Raw genomic sequence first — 13,954 nt, 5'->3', positions numbered from 1 at the left:
GGGATCTGACAGATCGTACCCAAAAGCTTGGTCATGGGAGGTTGAGGCTACCTTCACCTTGGTGGAACTCCCCCGGTTAGAGTTTCCCTCCTTGAGTTGACGGACCCGTGCTGCCAGGGCAGAAGTGGGTTTCCCATCCCACCTCCCCATGTCTTCCCCGTGGTCACGCAGGAAGAACCACAGATTAGCCCTTGGGGTGTACCCTCTCTCTCTAGCTGGGGAATGTTGGGCTCTGACTTTGGGGCCTGTGACTCGTACGGGTGCTGCATTAACCTTCCTCATTTCCTCCCTCATCTCTTCTTTGAACTCCTTAATCACAGCTGAGATATGAGCCTGCATTGGGCCATTAATCATACTCTCATAATTCCTAAGTTTGTTGGCAACAGAGCCCACTGTCTCTCGGTTAGTGTCAGCATCAATTGTTGCAATGAAAGTGGTGTACTGAGATGGCCCCAGATTTGCCAGACTCCACAGCATTTGCCCTGTGCACCTGACCTTGTCGGGGTCATTATTATGTTGTCCATCCCTCCCAAAGAGTACCTCTAATACTGCCACTTCCCTTAACTGTTGGATCCCTTCCTCCAGGGTCTTCCAACGCCTTCTATGGTGGTGCTCCTGCATTCTCTCCCTGTGGACAAACCTCTCTCTGACACTCATTAAAAGCCGCTCCCAGAGAGAAAGGGATCCTGGCTCCCTTACAAAAATCTGATTCATACCTGAGTCCTGGGTTAAGGGTCCCAAGTTCCTTGCCTCACCACCGTCCAGCTGCACGCCTGTACCCATAAGGTCCCAGACCCGGAGTAGCCAGGTAGTATAAGCCTCACGCCCTCGTCGCACAATGTCTTTGTGCAGATTACGGAGACTTTCGTACGTCAGGGACTCGGTGATGATCGCAACTTCTGGCTCCCCTGTGGGTTGTGAGGTTCCTCCATTCCTATCTCTATCTGGGTGCTCTGCTTTCATCTTAGACCTCCTTGTTTCTACCGGGGCAACTGCTGCTGGCTGTGACTGCCTTTGTGGTTCAGTTGGAACCTGGACAGCTGTAACATTTGTGGGTTCCACAGCTGTACTATTAGACTGTCCCTCTTCAAGGCAAAAGGCAGGCTTCTCACCAGCTGGTGAAATGCACTCCTTCAGCATCGCTTGCATCTCCTGCATCTCCTTAACCAGCACCCTCACCCAATCTGGGTGGTTCGTTTCTGAGGCAGGCTGTGGGGCAGGGTCAGGCTCTGGAGCAGCAGCATCTCCAGTCTCTGGGGTAGTGTCAGGCTCTGCAGCAGCACCCCTAGTCTCTGGTGTAGGTGTCAGGGTAGTTATCCAGGTTAATCTTCTCTTATCTCTGAGTGCTAAACATAACAGGCATATCAGCAACACCACCCATTGTATGATATCATTAGCACTTAAAGTGGATCTTAACCCTTCGAAAACTGGTGGTGCAGACCCAAAAAAATGGTTAAAAGGTTGGGAGAAAGTTTCCCCCCGTGTCATTTCCTCACAGTAGGTACCATTATTAAAGTAACTCCAAAAACATGCAGTTAGTGTGTGATAGCTCTGAATCCATGTACCTGCCATCCAGAGGAAATTAAAGATCCATGAATCCTTCACCCAGAGGACAAACTTGATAACAGACACAGTGGCCTTAGTTATAGGACCCATATTTAGATAAGGGCCTGTAAATGGGAAGTATACACTTGCGACCACATGCCACCCAAACCAGGGAAAACTGGACCACATGGTGGTACTTACAAATTAAGCTACCTAAGAACTGTTAATCCCCTTTTTTTCTCAATGCCCTCGAGCCCCACGTTGGGCGCCAAAATCTGTCTTGGGTTGAAAAGACAGGAGCCTGTGAAGGAAGGCAAAAGCCTCCTGTGAAATGGAGAAGGTAAACCCCCTCCCTCCGAATTATCACAACTTCAGAATTAAAAAAAAAAAGGCTCTCAGGCAAAGATATGGGAAACGGGAATAACAGTTCTTTACTGGAAGAAAAAAAAAAAACAACTAAATAACAATGTAATTTAACACAAGCAAAACAACCACTGGCAGAGTGAGAAAAACCTGGCACCCTGAGAAGTCAGGGTGCTGATAGCAGTCCAGCCAAATGGTGGCTGCTCCTCCTGGAGCGGCGATCTGCAGAAGGGTGTAGATCCCTTCCGAAAATGCGGCGAAGGAGCAGCTGGGCCTCAGTTCCTGATTCCACTCGGAAATCCAGCGAAGAAGGCTGTCTGTGGTCTCAGAAGTGCTTGTTTTATGGTGGCAGGGATGCTTGGCTCCTCCCTCTGGGTGGAGCATCTCCCAATGGGATGATGTAACTAATCTTACCAGCCACAGTGAGTAATTCAATAGCCCATCAGCAGAACATTGTCTTCCTGGCAGTGTCATTGTTCTTGGAAGAGATAAGAAAAACTGCCTAACCCCCAACAGATGGCAAAAAAAGAATACATGCCTATTTTACAAGCCAGGACATTATATAGCCCATTAGCAGGACATTGTCTTCCGGGCAGTGTCATTGTTCCTGAAAGAGATAAGAAAAAACTGCCTAACCCCCAACAGATGGCAAAATAGAATACATGCGTATTTTACCACCCAGGACAGGAGGAATTAAGGAATCTGGATAAACTACTTGAGGTAGCCTGGAAGGTATACAACAATAGGGAAAAGGAGGCTAGTAAAAGGAAGCAGCAAAATCTGTTGGCAGTAATACAAGGAAAAGGAAACCTAGATTTCAGAGGACATGGCAAAGATGGTCGTGGACTGGGTAGAGGCGGGTTTGGCAGGGGCCACAGAGGACCAGTCATGCAAGGATTAGGCTTAAATCAGTGTGCGTATTGCAAGCAGGAGGGCCACTGGAAAAGAGAATGCCTGAACAACCCAAAAAAACGGTTTAACCAGGGCAATCAGTTCCAGCAGGAAGATGTTGCCAAGGCGATGGTACAAGGAGAATTTCACAGCTGACTAGAACCGGAATCGGTACAGGAACCCGTGGTAACCATACAATTAGGGGATAAAGAAGTAAAATTTCTGGCGGATACGTATTCTGTACTAAATGATTTGCTAGGGCAAATTGGGGACAAGCAAATAACAATAGTTGGGGCCGCAGGGAAGGAGGAAAATCGACCATTCTTGCAACCTTTAGATTTTTGTTTCAGGAACAAGGTTTTAACGCATGAATTCTTTTATGTACCTGAGTGTCTGATTCCGCTTTTAGGAAGGGATGTACTGGCAAAACTTGATGCGGTAATAACCTTTGAGAACGGGGAACTTGTAATGAAAATACCTGAACCAAAGAAGGGACAAATTTTAATGATCAAAGAAAAACTGGTCCTCTCTATCCCTAGGGAAGTAGAAGATGCAGTGATTCCCTCTGTATGGGAAACAGATATACCAGGAAAATCTAAACTGGCACAACCAGTGCATGTAGGGTTAAAAGAAGGGGCGAGGGCTATACAGGTCAAACAGTATCCCATTAAATCAGAAGCATGGCAAGGCATAGTAAAGATTATTGATAAATTCTTGAAATACCAAATTCTAGAGGAATGTGAATCAGAATTTAATACACCAATATTTCCAGTGAAGAAACCAAATGGTGAGTATAGATTAGTGCAGGATTTGAGAGCAATAAATGAAATAACTAGAGACATGCATGCAGTGGTTGCAAATCCCTACACATTGCTGACATGCGTAAAAGAGATATATAAATGGTTTACCGTAATTGATCTAAAAGATGCCTTTTTCTACATACCCCTTGACAAAGAAAGTAGGAAACTGTTTGCCTTTGAATGGGAAAATCCAGGGAACGGAAGGAAAACACAGCTCACCTGGACACAGCTTCCACAAGGATAAAAGAACAGTCAGACCCTATTCGGAAACCAGCTGGCAAAGGAGCTGGAGATTTGGACTGAGAATGGAGCCTCAGAATCTACACGAGCTACGAGTCTTCATCGGGATGGCAGGATGGTGTTGCCTGTGGATCATGGACTATGGACTGATTGCGAAACCCCTGCACGAAGCTCAGAAGACGCAGCCATTCACCTGGGACAAACCACAGAAAGAAGCCTTCCTAAAATTGAAAGAAGCACTGACAACTGCTCCAGCATTAGTATTACCTGATCTGTCTAAAGATTTTCAGCTGTTTGTACATGAAAGGCTGCGCCTAGCACTGGGAGTCCTGACCCAATGTCTGGGAAGCTGGAAAAGGCCAGTGGGCTATTTTTCCAAACAGCTTGACACTCTAAGTGCCGTGTGGACTTCATGTCTGCAGGCAGTTGCAGCCACTGTGATGCTGATACAAGAAGCCAGGAAGCTCACTATGGGAAGGCACATACATGTCTATGTACTATTAGGTTCTGTTTCGTCGGGCCAGCGTTTTATGAGCCCTTAAAAGGGAACCTAATACACCCAAGGATAGCTTATCTATTACCTTTGGAGGCAAATAACGAGCAGGATGGCTTCTGCTGCAGTGTTAGAAACAAAAAGGTTTAATAAAAGGAAAAACAATAAACAGAAAATCCGAGCCAGGTACAGAGGTCTGCCCCTGGTAGAAACACCTTCACAAAAGCCTCGTGGTTCCTTTGTCCTTTCTTTTTCTACCTTATGGCCCAGGCGGGACCTTTTGGCTTCTATCCAATTAGGTGACCCCAAAGTTTTAGTGATGTTTCTGGGGTCCTATAAGGTGTCTTTTCACCTGATCGTTGGGAGAAACTTCTGGGCTTCCTTCCATTTTTGGGGGACAAAGGCTAGTTGGCTAGTTTGCCCCTCTCTCATTGGGGGCATCCTCCTACACTCCTTCAATGTACCACACATGGAAACCACTGTCTTAGAGCAGAAGGGGGGCCATTGGCTATCTCCAAGCAGGATGATAAAATTCCAGGTAATCCTGACTGAGCAGGATGATGTTGCATTAAAAACAACTAACCTTTTGAATCCAGCTTTGTTTCTAGGTACCACAACTGAAGAAGGCCTGTTAGAGCATGACTGTGTAGAAGTAATAGAGTACACTTATTCGGTGAGAGAAGACCTGAAAGACATCCAGCTAGAGCAGCCAGAGTGGGAGCTATTCACAGATGGAAGCAGCTTTATGGATAACGGAACCAGATATGCTGAATATGCGGTAACAATGATCAGTACAGTAGTGGAGGCAAGAGCATTACCACCAAATACATCTGCCCAGAAGGCAGAACTGGTTGCCTTAACCAGAGCATTAGAATTGAGTGAAGGGAAAAGGGTAAACATATGGACTGACTCAAAGTATGCGTTTGGAGTGGTGCATGTACACGGAGCACTGCGAAAAGAAAGAGGACTACTGTCTTCTCAAGGTACGCACATTAAACATCAAGATGCAGTCCTGCAATTGATAAAAGCGGTACAAAAACCTGAACAATTGGCAATTATACACTGTAAAGCACACCAATCAGGAAGCTCCAAAATTTGTGAGGGAAATCGAAAGGCAGACTGGACAGCCCGACAGGTTGCTCGAGAAGTGCAAACAACAATGGCATTGATACCTTTAAAACTTAATGTATCTCAACTCAATTTGCCTCCAAAATGAAAATATTCAGTAGAAGATGAGAGATTGGGATGTTTGCTAAATGCACAAAAAAATTCAGAAGGGTGGTATGTATCTGCACAAGTGCAGATCGTAGTACCCCCCCTGATAATGAAAGAAGTTCTACAAATTAAACATAACAAATGTCATTGGGTTGCAGAGGCATTGGTAAAATTGCTAAAGCAAAGTTTAATCTAGGTACGGATGTTAACAATGGCAAAATCAGTAATGTCAAAATGTGAAATCTGCTTGAAAAACAACCCAGTGGCTAGATGACAAGTACAGCTAGGAAGGATTCGGATAGGAATAGAGCCAGGAGACTATTGGCAGGTGGATTTTGTAGAATTGCCAAGAACTCAAGGATACAAATATCTGTTAGTGGGGGTTGACACATTTTCTGGATGGCCAGAAGCCCTTCCCTGTCACACAAACAATCAAAGAAACGGTTAAGTGGTTACTACAAGAGATCATTCCCAGGTTTGGGGTGCCTCTAGGGATATCATCAGATAGGGGACCCCATTTTATAGCCACAGTAGTAAGAGAAGTAAGCAGATTGCTGGGAATAACTTGGGACCTCCACACACCATGGAGACCCCAGTCAAGTGGACAGGTAGAGAGGATGAATCAGACAGTAAAGAGGCAAATCAGTAAAATATGCCAAGAAGCCAAACTGCAGTGGCCCTGAGCTTTACCAATAGCACTGCTGAGGATTCAGATAAAGCCTAGGAGTGGGATGTCAGTCAGTCCTTATGAGATATTGTACAGGAAACCATATGAATCTCCTGAACCTAACCCAAATGTACATGTCACAGGAAAGCAGGAAGTATATAATTATGTTCTGTCTCTCGGGAAAACTTTAGCTTGGCTTTGGAGCACCCTCATGTGGAATAGGCAGCTGACTCTCGAGAATCCAGTTCATGACATACATTTGGGAGATGAGGTGTACATTAAAAATTGGAATGAAGAACTCCTGAAAGAAAAGTGGACTGAACCCCATCAGGTGATGTTGATCACCTTTACAGTAGTCAAAGTAGCCAGTGTGGACCCCTGGATTCACTATACCCAAGTGAAGAAAATACATTACGGACTACGGACTGTGTAAACTGTGGAACCAACAAGACTGCAGATAAGATGTGTTTAATTGTTCCAATAATGTTATCAGTAATTGTGCCAATGCTCATTTTATTGTTATTAATGTCTTTGGGATGTGGAATGCAAAAAGATCAACTAACCACTCTTCATTCTGAAATGAAGAGAGAGGTGCAGGCAGAAACACAGGTGATAAAGGTTTCCAATGCAATTCGGGCTGAGAATGTAATGATTGGATTAGTCAGACTTTGCCAAAATGCAAAATACCAGCAGAATAACTGCCTGTCTGCCAATACCGAAGGCAGTGGGAGACCAAATAAATTGGGGAATCATAACGTCAAAATTACCTGAAATTCAAAAGATCAAAACAATTGCATGCAAACAGGTGCTGGAGTTGAGGCAAGTAGTCAAAGAAACCTGGAAAGTAATAGGGAAGTGGATGAGGCCTCTGAGGAAATCATGGCAAGGTAGGACAAATCATAGAGTGGTGGGTTGAAGATCAAGACATCGCAAATTGGGAATGATTCTTGACACACTATAAAAAGATTACAGAAAATGTTGCAGAAACCACTCTGGTGTGGAAGTGTGAGGCAAAAGATCAGAAAGGTCAAATGGAGCCCTGGGACAGTGAATGGTCCATGAGCATACTTCAAAAATTCCAATACACTGCAAACACCCCTTGGTGCATTAAATGGGAGGGTTCCAAGAATGAAACAGATCCAGCAGTAATGAGCACTGCCACTAGTAGTAGAATGAAGGCAGACAAAGTAAGTTGGCGGGTATGTAATAAAACTTACAATTGCACTTCTGATGATATAGAGATAAAACAAATGCCACCCCTGGTAGTAGCCTTACAAATTGGTTGTGCCTGCAGAGGGATCAAATACAAACAAGGTAAAGTGAATTACAAAATAATCATAGGATGTACCAAGAGTACAATCCAAAGTCCAGGACAATTTGTATGGGCAACACATGATGGCACCTGGACAACACATCTACCTGTAGACAGGAAAGTAAAATAAATTACTTTGGGCCTCCCTACTTTACATCCACTTTGGAAAAAGTCCCCATTTGATGGAAAACATAAACTTCTGCAGATAAGAACAAGACGAGAAGTTCTAGCTAATGGAAATCAAGATGACACTTGGCAAGAACCCTCTAGTGGAGTGAAATTTGGGTGGGCCCTAGAGTCTTTTCTTGGTCCTATAGAAAACTATCAGAATAGAGAAATGTACAAACTTACAGGTCAGGTAAACAAGAGTCACCCGGGAAGAATTTAAAGAACTAAACGTACAATTACAAGCCACCACAAAAATGAATTTACAAAATCGATTTGCCTTACATTTGTTACTCCTGAAAGAGCATGGAGTGTGTGGGTTTTTAAAGGGACAGATTGATCATTGCTGCCTCCACATTCCAAATATAACTGTAGATGTAGAATATGACATCAATCAGTTGAAACAAATAGAGCGTGAAGCACAAGAAGAGCAAAAGGATTTGACTACGAACTGGTTAGGCAAAATCTTCAAAGGGTTAGGGTGGAATGCGAGTTAATGGATTAAATCTATCATTGAGAGTGTGATAATCCTACTAATTGTATTCCTAGTAATTTGGTTAGTTTGCAGCATCCTAAAAGGAGAAATACAGAAGAAAATGTCTTGGAACCAAAAAATAATAAAGGCACTGACATGAGATCCACATCCACCATCTTCTGGTTCTCCAGTTCATGACAGCATCCATGACAACGTTTACATCAATCATGGATTCCAAGAACATCAAGTATAGACCCAGAGACAAAGGACTGTATCAAGTGAAAACATTTGCACTTATAGTGAAGTGAAAATGCTTTCAAAGGGGGGAAATGATAGTAAAAGATGTTAAAATCATAGAAAATTCAGGGAGTTAGAAAGAAAGTTAGGCTTAGTAGGCCCTGGGAAAATGTTAAGGGTAGGCCCTGGGAAATGTTAGGCCTTGCATTTGCTAGATCATGTGAAACTGCACCTGTGTGATCAGTATATGATAGATTATATAATTGTTAGATGTGATGATTGTTTAGTAATTAGATATAATTATTGTTTAATTGTAAGAAGAATCATGAGAAACTATGTTAGGGGTTTGAGGGGGATCACAAGAAATCCATGCTTGGATGAAATCAATGTATACAACAGAACAATGTAAGTTTAATATTTAATATGTAAGTTATATAACGATAGAATATAAAACATGTTCAGCTCGAAACCATGTCGGAGTCAGATTTGGGTCTGTACTCCTGACACCCAGAGCTCTTCAATAAAAGCACCTGTATATAATCTATTCTGTGATTATGTGTTCCTGAACGCTATCAGCGGGAGATTTTAAACCCAGGGGAAGGGTGGGCGGAGGAAAGGAACTACAGCCAATGGGATACAACTGATGGGAGGGAGGAAGGGAAGAATCAACCCAGGGGAAACCAACACCACAGGAGTTGGAAGGGGGGGTGTATGGAACAAACCATATAATATAAAACAAAACAGTGCAAAATAATAACTGAATAAACTACTCAGTGTAATACAACACTGCACCAGCTGGAAGACCTCAACCTGCGCAACAACTATGTGGCCATGCTCTTCCATGGTGCCTTCAAGGGCAGACCCTTGACCAGGGTGGGAAGAACCTGCAGCGCTTGGCAGCCATGGCATTACAGGGCCTCCTGCAGCTTTGCCAGCTTTACCTGGACCGCAACTGGCTGCTGGAGGTGAAGGCAGCCGCATTCCAGCCAGTGCAGGTGACACTGGGCGTGCTGGACCTGCATGCCAATGCACTGCACTACCTGAGCCGACACCTACGGCAACTGCCACCTTTCTGCTACCTGCATAACCTATATGACCTGAAGCTGCAGGTGCAGCAGCCATATGGGATGTGTGTGGTCCCACAATGCTTCTTCCAGGGCCTCAGTGCCTTGCGCTCACTCTACCTGTCACAGAACTCTCTCTTGGCCATCCCTGCCAATGCCTTTGATGACCTGGTGCAGCTGCAGTACCTGATGCTGGCTGACAGCAATGGAGGGATGGGCCACCTGCCTGCCAGCATCTTCAAGAACCCGAGCCAACGGCGCAGACTGAACTTGGAGAGCGCAGGACTATGCAGCCTTGGCCCTGAGGTTATTGGCAACCTGACATGACTGAAGGAGCTGTGCCTGGCCAAGAACAAGCTGCATACATTGGATGTGACTCTGACCATGCGCCTCCCCACCCTGCTGCTATCTGGACCTGCGCAAGTGCCCACTGAGTTGCAGCTGTACCAATGTCTGGCTGCCTGCCTGGCTGGCGCATGGACTCATGCAGGTGGTCTACCTGTATAACTACATCTGTGGTGAGATGGGTGGGGCCTCCGCATACCTGCACTGCTTTGACACATGTGTGTGCTACGTGGACATGGGGTGGTACCTGTTTGCAGGGACAGCACTAGCTGTGCTGCTGCTGCTGGTGCTGCTGCTGCTGCACCACAGTGGGTACTGGCAGTTGTGCTACCAGCTGTTCCTGCTACGTGTGTGGGCACATGGGCACTGGCAGCGGGAGCAGCAGTGCTACACCTACGACACCTTTGTGTTCTACAACTCTGGGGATGAGCGGTGGGTGCTGGAGGAGTTGGTGCCTGAGCTGGAGCACGAAGCCCTGTGGCTCTGCCTGAACCACCATGACTTTTGCCCCAGACACACCATAGTGGACAACATCATGGACGCTGTGTACAACAGCCTGCTCACGGTGTGTGTGGTGAGCCACGGGTACCTGTGCAGCAAGTGGTGCTCACTGGAGATCCAGATGGCCAGCTATTGCCTCTTCAATGAGCTGCATGATGTCCTTGTCCTCATCTTCCTTGAGGACATCCCTGAGGCTGAGCTCCCGGCCTTCCACCACATGCTCCATGTGCTGCTGGGGCGCACACACCTACACTGGCTCTCCGAGCTCCCTGCATGTCCCCTCTTCTTGACAAAGCTCAGGTGTGCCCTGAGTGGGGGGGGGGGAGGAGGAGGAGGACAAGGAGAGGGGGGGCAGGGAGGAAGGGTGCCCTGGCACATCCAGGATCCCCAGGGAAGTTGTCCCTCAGGAAAGCAACTTTCTGCTCCAGAATCACTGTTTTTTTTTATCTGGGGAAGGTGTCCTGTGGAGTAGGGGTGATGGCAGCAAGGAGGAAGAGAAGAATGATGAGAGGAAGACAGGGGGCAGGGAGGAAGGCTGCCCTGACAGGACTGGGATCACTGTAGAGGTTCCCCCTCAGAAAAGCAGTTTTCTGCTCCAAAATCACCAGCTTTTCTCTTGGGAATATGCTCTGCGCCATGGGGATGAAGGTAACAAGAAGGAGGAGGAGGAAGACGATGAGAAGGCAGGGGAGGAGAAGAAAGGTTGCGGGGGGAGAGAGCAGCTGCTCTAGAGCGACCTCACCCTGGTGTAATAGGGATCCCCAGGGACATTCCCAGTCAAAAAAAAAGTGATTTTGTCCCAAAAGCCCCAGTTATCCTCTGAGAAATGTGCAATTGGGATGACGGTAATGAGCAAAAGGGGAAGGAGGAGGAAAAGAGGGGGTAAGATGGACCTCAATGTTCAGATGCAGCAAATTGTCGGGGGCTGTACATCTTGGGGACCAGAACATCAAAAGATCCCTTGATAAAACTAAAAATAGGTCCCCAAGGTGAAGAAGTTACCTTTTTAGTAGACACTGGAGCAGAAAGCAACTATACAGCACCTCCCCAAAGGATGTAAAATTAGTAAAGAAACTGCTCTAGTTGTGGGAGCCAAAGGGGAACCATTTAAAGTACCCATACTTGAAAATGTTGAATCAGAAAATAAGATTTGTTTGAACGATTTGTTATTGGTACCAGAAGCAGACAATAATTTGCTAGGAAGAGATTTGATTATAGCTTTAGGAGTAAATTTAGAAGTGAAACAAGGAGAACTACAAGTACAGCTTTATACAAAATTAATCCAAAGGTGTGGCACCATAAAGGGGAAATAGGAAAGCTGGAGATTGAACCTATTAAGACAGAAATAAGTAATCCAATTGTTCCCATAAGAGTACGACAATACCTTATATCTTTGGAAGAAAGGGGACTTGTAAATACCCGAAGGAGAGGACTTGTTCATCATGAATAGATTGTAAGTGTATTAGAAGCTTTGAGGGGTCCATCAGCGATAGCTGTTGTCCATGTAAGAGGACATCAGAGGGAACGGATGTCCTCTATTTGACTCGTGGGAATAATTTGGCTGATGCAGAAGCATAAAAGGCAGCAGTACACTTACCGGTGTTTTTAAATAATTTGAGTAAAAGTGAGGATGAGACAAAGTATCAAAATCGCTATACCTCAAACGAAATACAAGAGATGGAGAAACTAAGGGCTAAGCTAGAAGGGGATAAGTGGCTTTTACCACATGGTAGAGAAATGCTATCTAAAAGTTATGCTAAAAGAATAATTCATCAGTTACATCAATGAACTCATTGGGGAACACAAGCACTAAGCGACCACTTTTTAAAGTTTTTTGGGGGTATAGAAATATTTGATATAGCAAAACAGGAGACACAAGGATGCATTATTTGCCAGAAAATTAACAAGAAGACATCTAGACAGATCCCGCAGGGAGGGAGAAAAACTGCATATAGGCTTTTGAAAAGATACAAGTGGATTTTACCGAACTACCGAAAGTGGGAAGATATAAGTATTTGTTAGTAATAGTAGACCAATTAACTCATTGGGTAGAGGCCTTTCCTGCGGCACAAGCAACAGCACATTTTGTTACAAAGATTATTTCAGAAGTAGTAATTCCACGATTTGGGATGATTAGAGTGATTGATTTGGATCAGGGTTCCCACTTTACCTCAAAAGTGTTAAAAGAAGTAATGAAAGCACCAGGGATCTTTTGGGAATATCATACGCCTTGGAACCCTCAGAGTTTGGGGAGAATAGAAAGAATGAACCAGACCCTAAAGCATCAGCTAGCAAAACTAATGATTGAAACAAAACTATTTTGGATTAAGTGCTTACCATTGGTGTTGTTAAATATTCAAACAATGCTGAACTCAGAGCATGGGATCTCCCCATATAACATGTTATATATGTTATATAGGATGTCATATTCTCAAGAGATGCTGGTGGGAAATCCTATAGTAGACGATATGTCGATCCAAGGGTATGTCATGACTTTGGGGGAAAATAATGTTTAAGAAATTCATAACAAATAAATAATGAACCAAACTCCTCCCCTAGGATTTGCAATTCATAAAATACAACCAGGTGATCAAGTATTGATCTGTAGTTGGAAAGAAAGTAGCTTGACTCCCTGTTGGGATGGACCTTTCTTTGTGCTCTTGACCACAGATATGGCAATTCAGACAACAGAGAAAGGGTGGACACACATCTCCCAAGTAAAAGGAACATGAAAATCAGATGCTGGGAGATAAAATAACCTGTATTGAAAAGGATTGTAATTGCTATCCCTTTATAATCACTGAATGCAATTATTGTAATGAGAGGTGGTATTATTATTGTCCCAGGGGTTATCCTCCAAGTGGGTTGTGTCTAGAGTGTAAACACATTGAACAGATTTTAACTGAATATATTTTAAAAAACATAGTAGAGGAAGGAACATTAGAACTAGGTTCTTATGAGTGGTGGATGTTTTGGAAATACAGATTAAGAAGGGGACTATCAAGTGAGGCAAATATTAAAAAGATTGAGTGTTGAAAATGTAATCGAGTCCCTTGCGGATCCAAGCAAGTCAAAGCAAAGAATTGGGAAGTATTTAAGAAATGGCACAAAATCTGGGAAAGATCATACGGACCCCCTGAAGAATATCCTTGCTGCCGAGAAGATGGTACGCCTCACTGCCGGGGGCATCCCGGTAGGTGGAGGAGGCAGAGGGATAATAAAACCATGGGGCCTTATGATACTGTTGAGTCTTCCATGGAATGGGATAACCGATCGCTGCTTGAAGTGCTACCAAAATGTGAAGTATGGCTGGACCATGACCCGAGCATTTGCAGCACACGCTCACATTAATGCAAGATGTTATGAGCCAGGAAAACTTGAAACCTGTACAATAGGAGAAAAAAGTTACTGGGTGGCAACAAATTCAGGAATGGGAGGATGGGCACCTCGAAACTATCAATTTTGTTCCCGGGGAGAGCCATTCCTCTGTTTTACCAAAGGCGGAATGTGGGGATACTCAGATAAAGGGGGAGTACAAGATAAATTCAAGGAAGAATTAGTGAAAAATGTTACAAAGAATTTAGGGGAAATTCAAACCAAAAAAAAGAGCAAGAGCAGGAAGTGACCTGTATGAAAAATGA

Source organism: Passer domesticus, chromosome W (assembly GCF_036417665.1).
Source record: "Passer domesticus isolate bPasDom1 chromosome W, bPasDom1.hap1, whole genome shotgun sequence".
Classification (NCBI taxonomy): Eukaryota; Metazoa; Chordata; class Aves; order Passeriformes; family Passeridae; genus Passer; species Passer domesticus.
Note: the sequence above shows the minus strand (reverse complement) of the source record.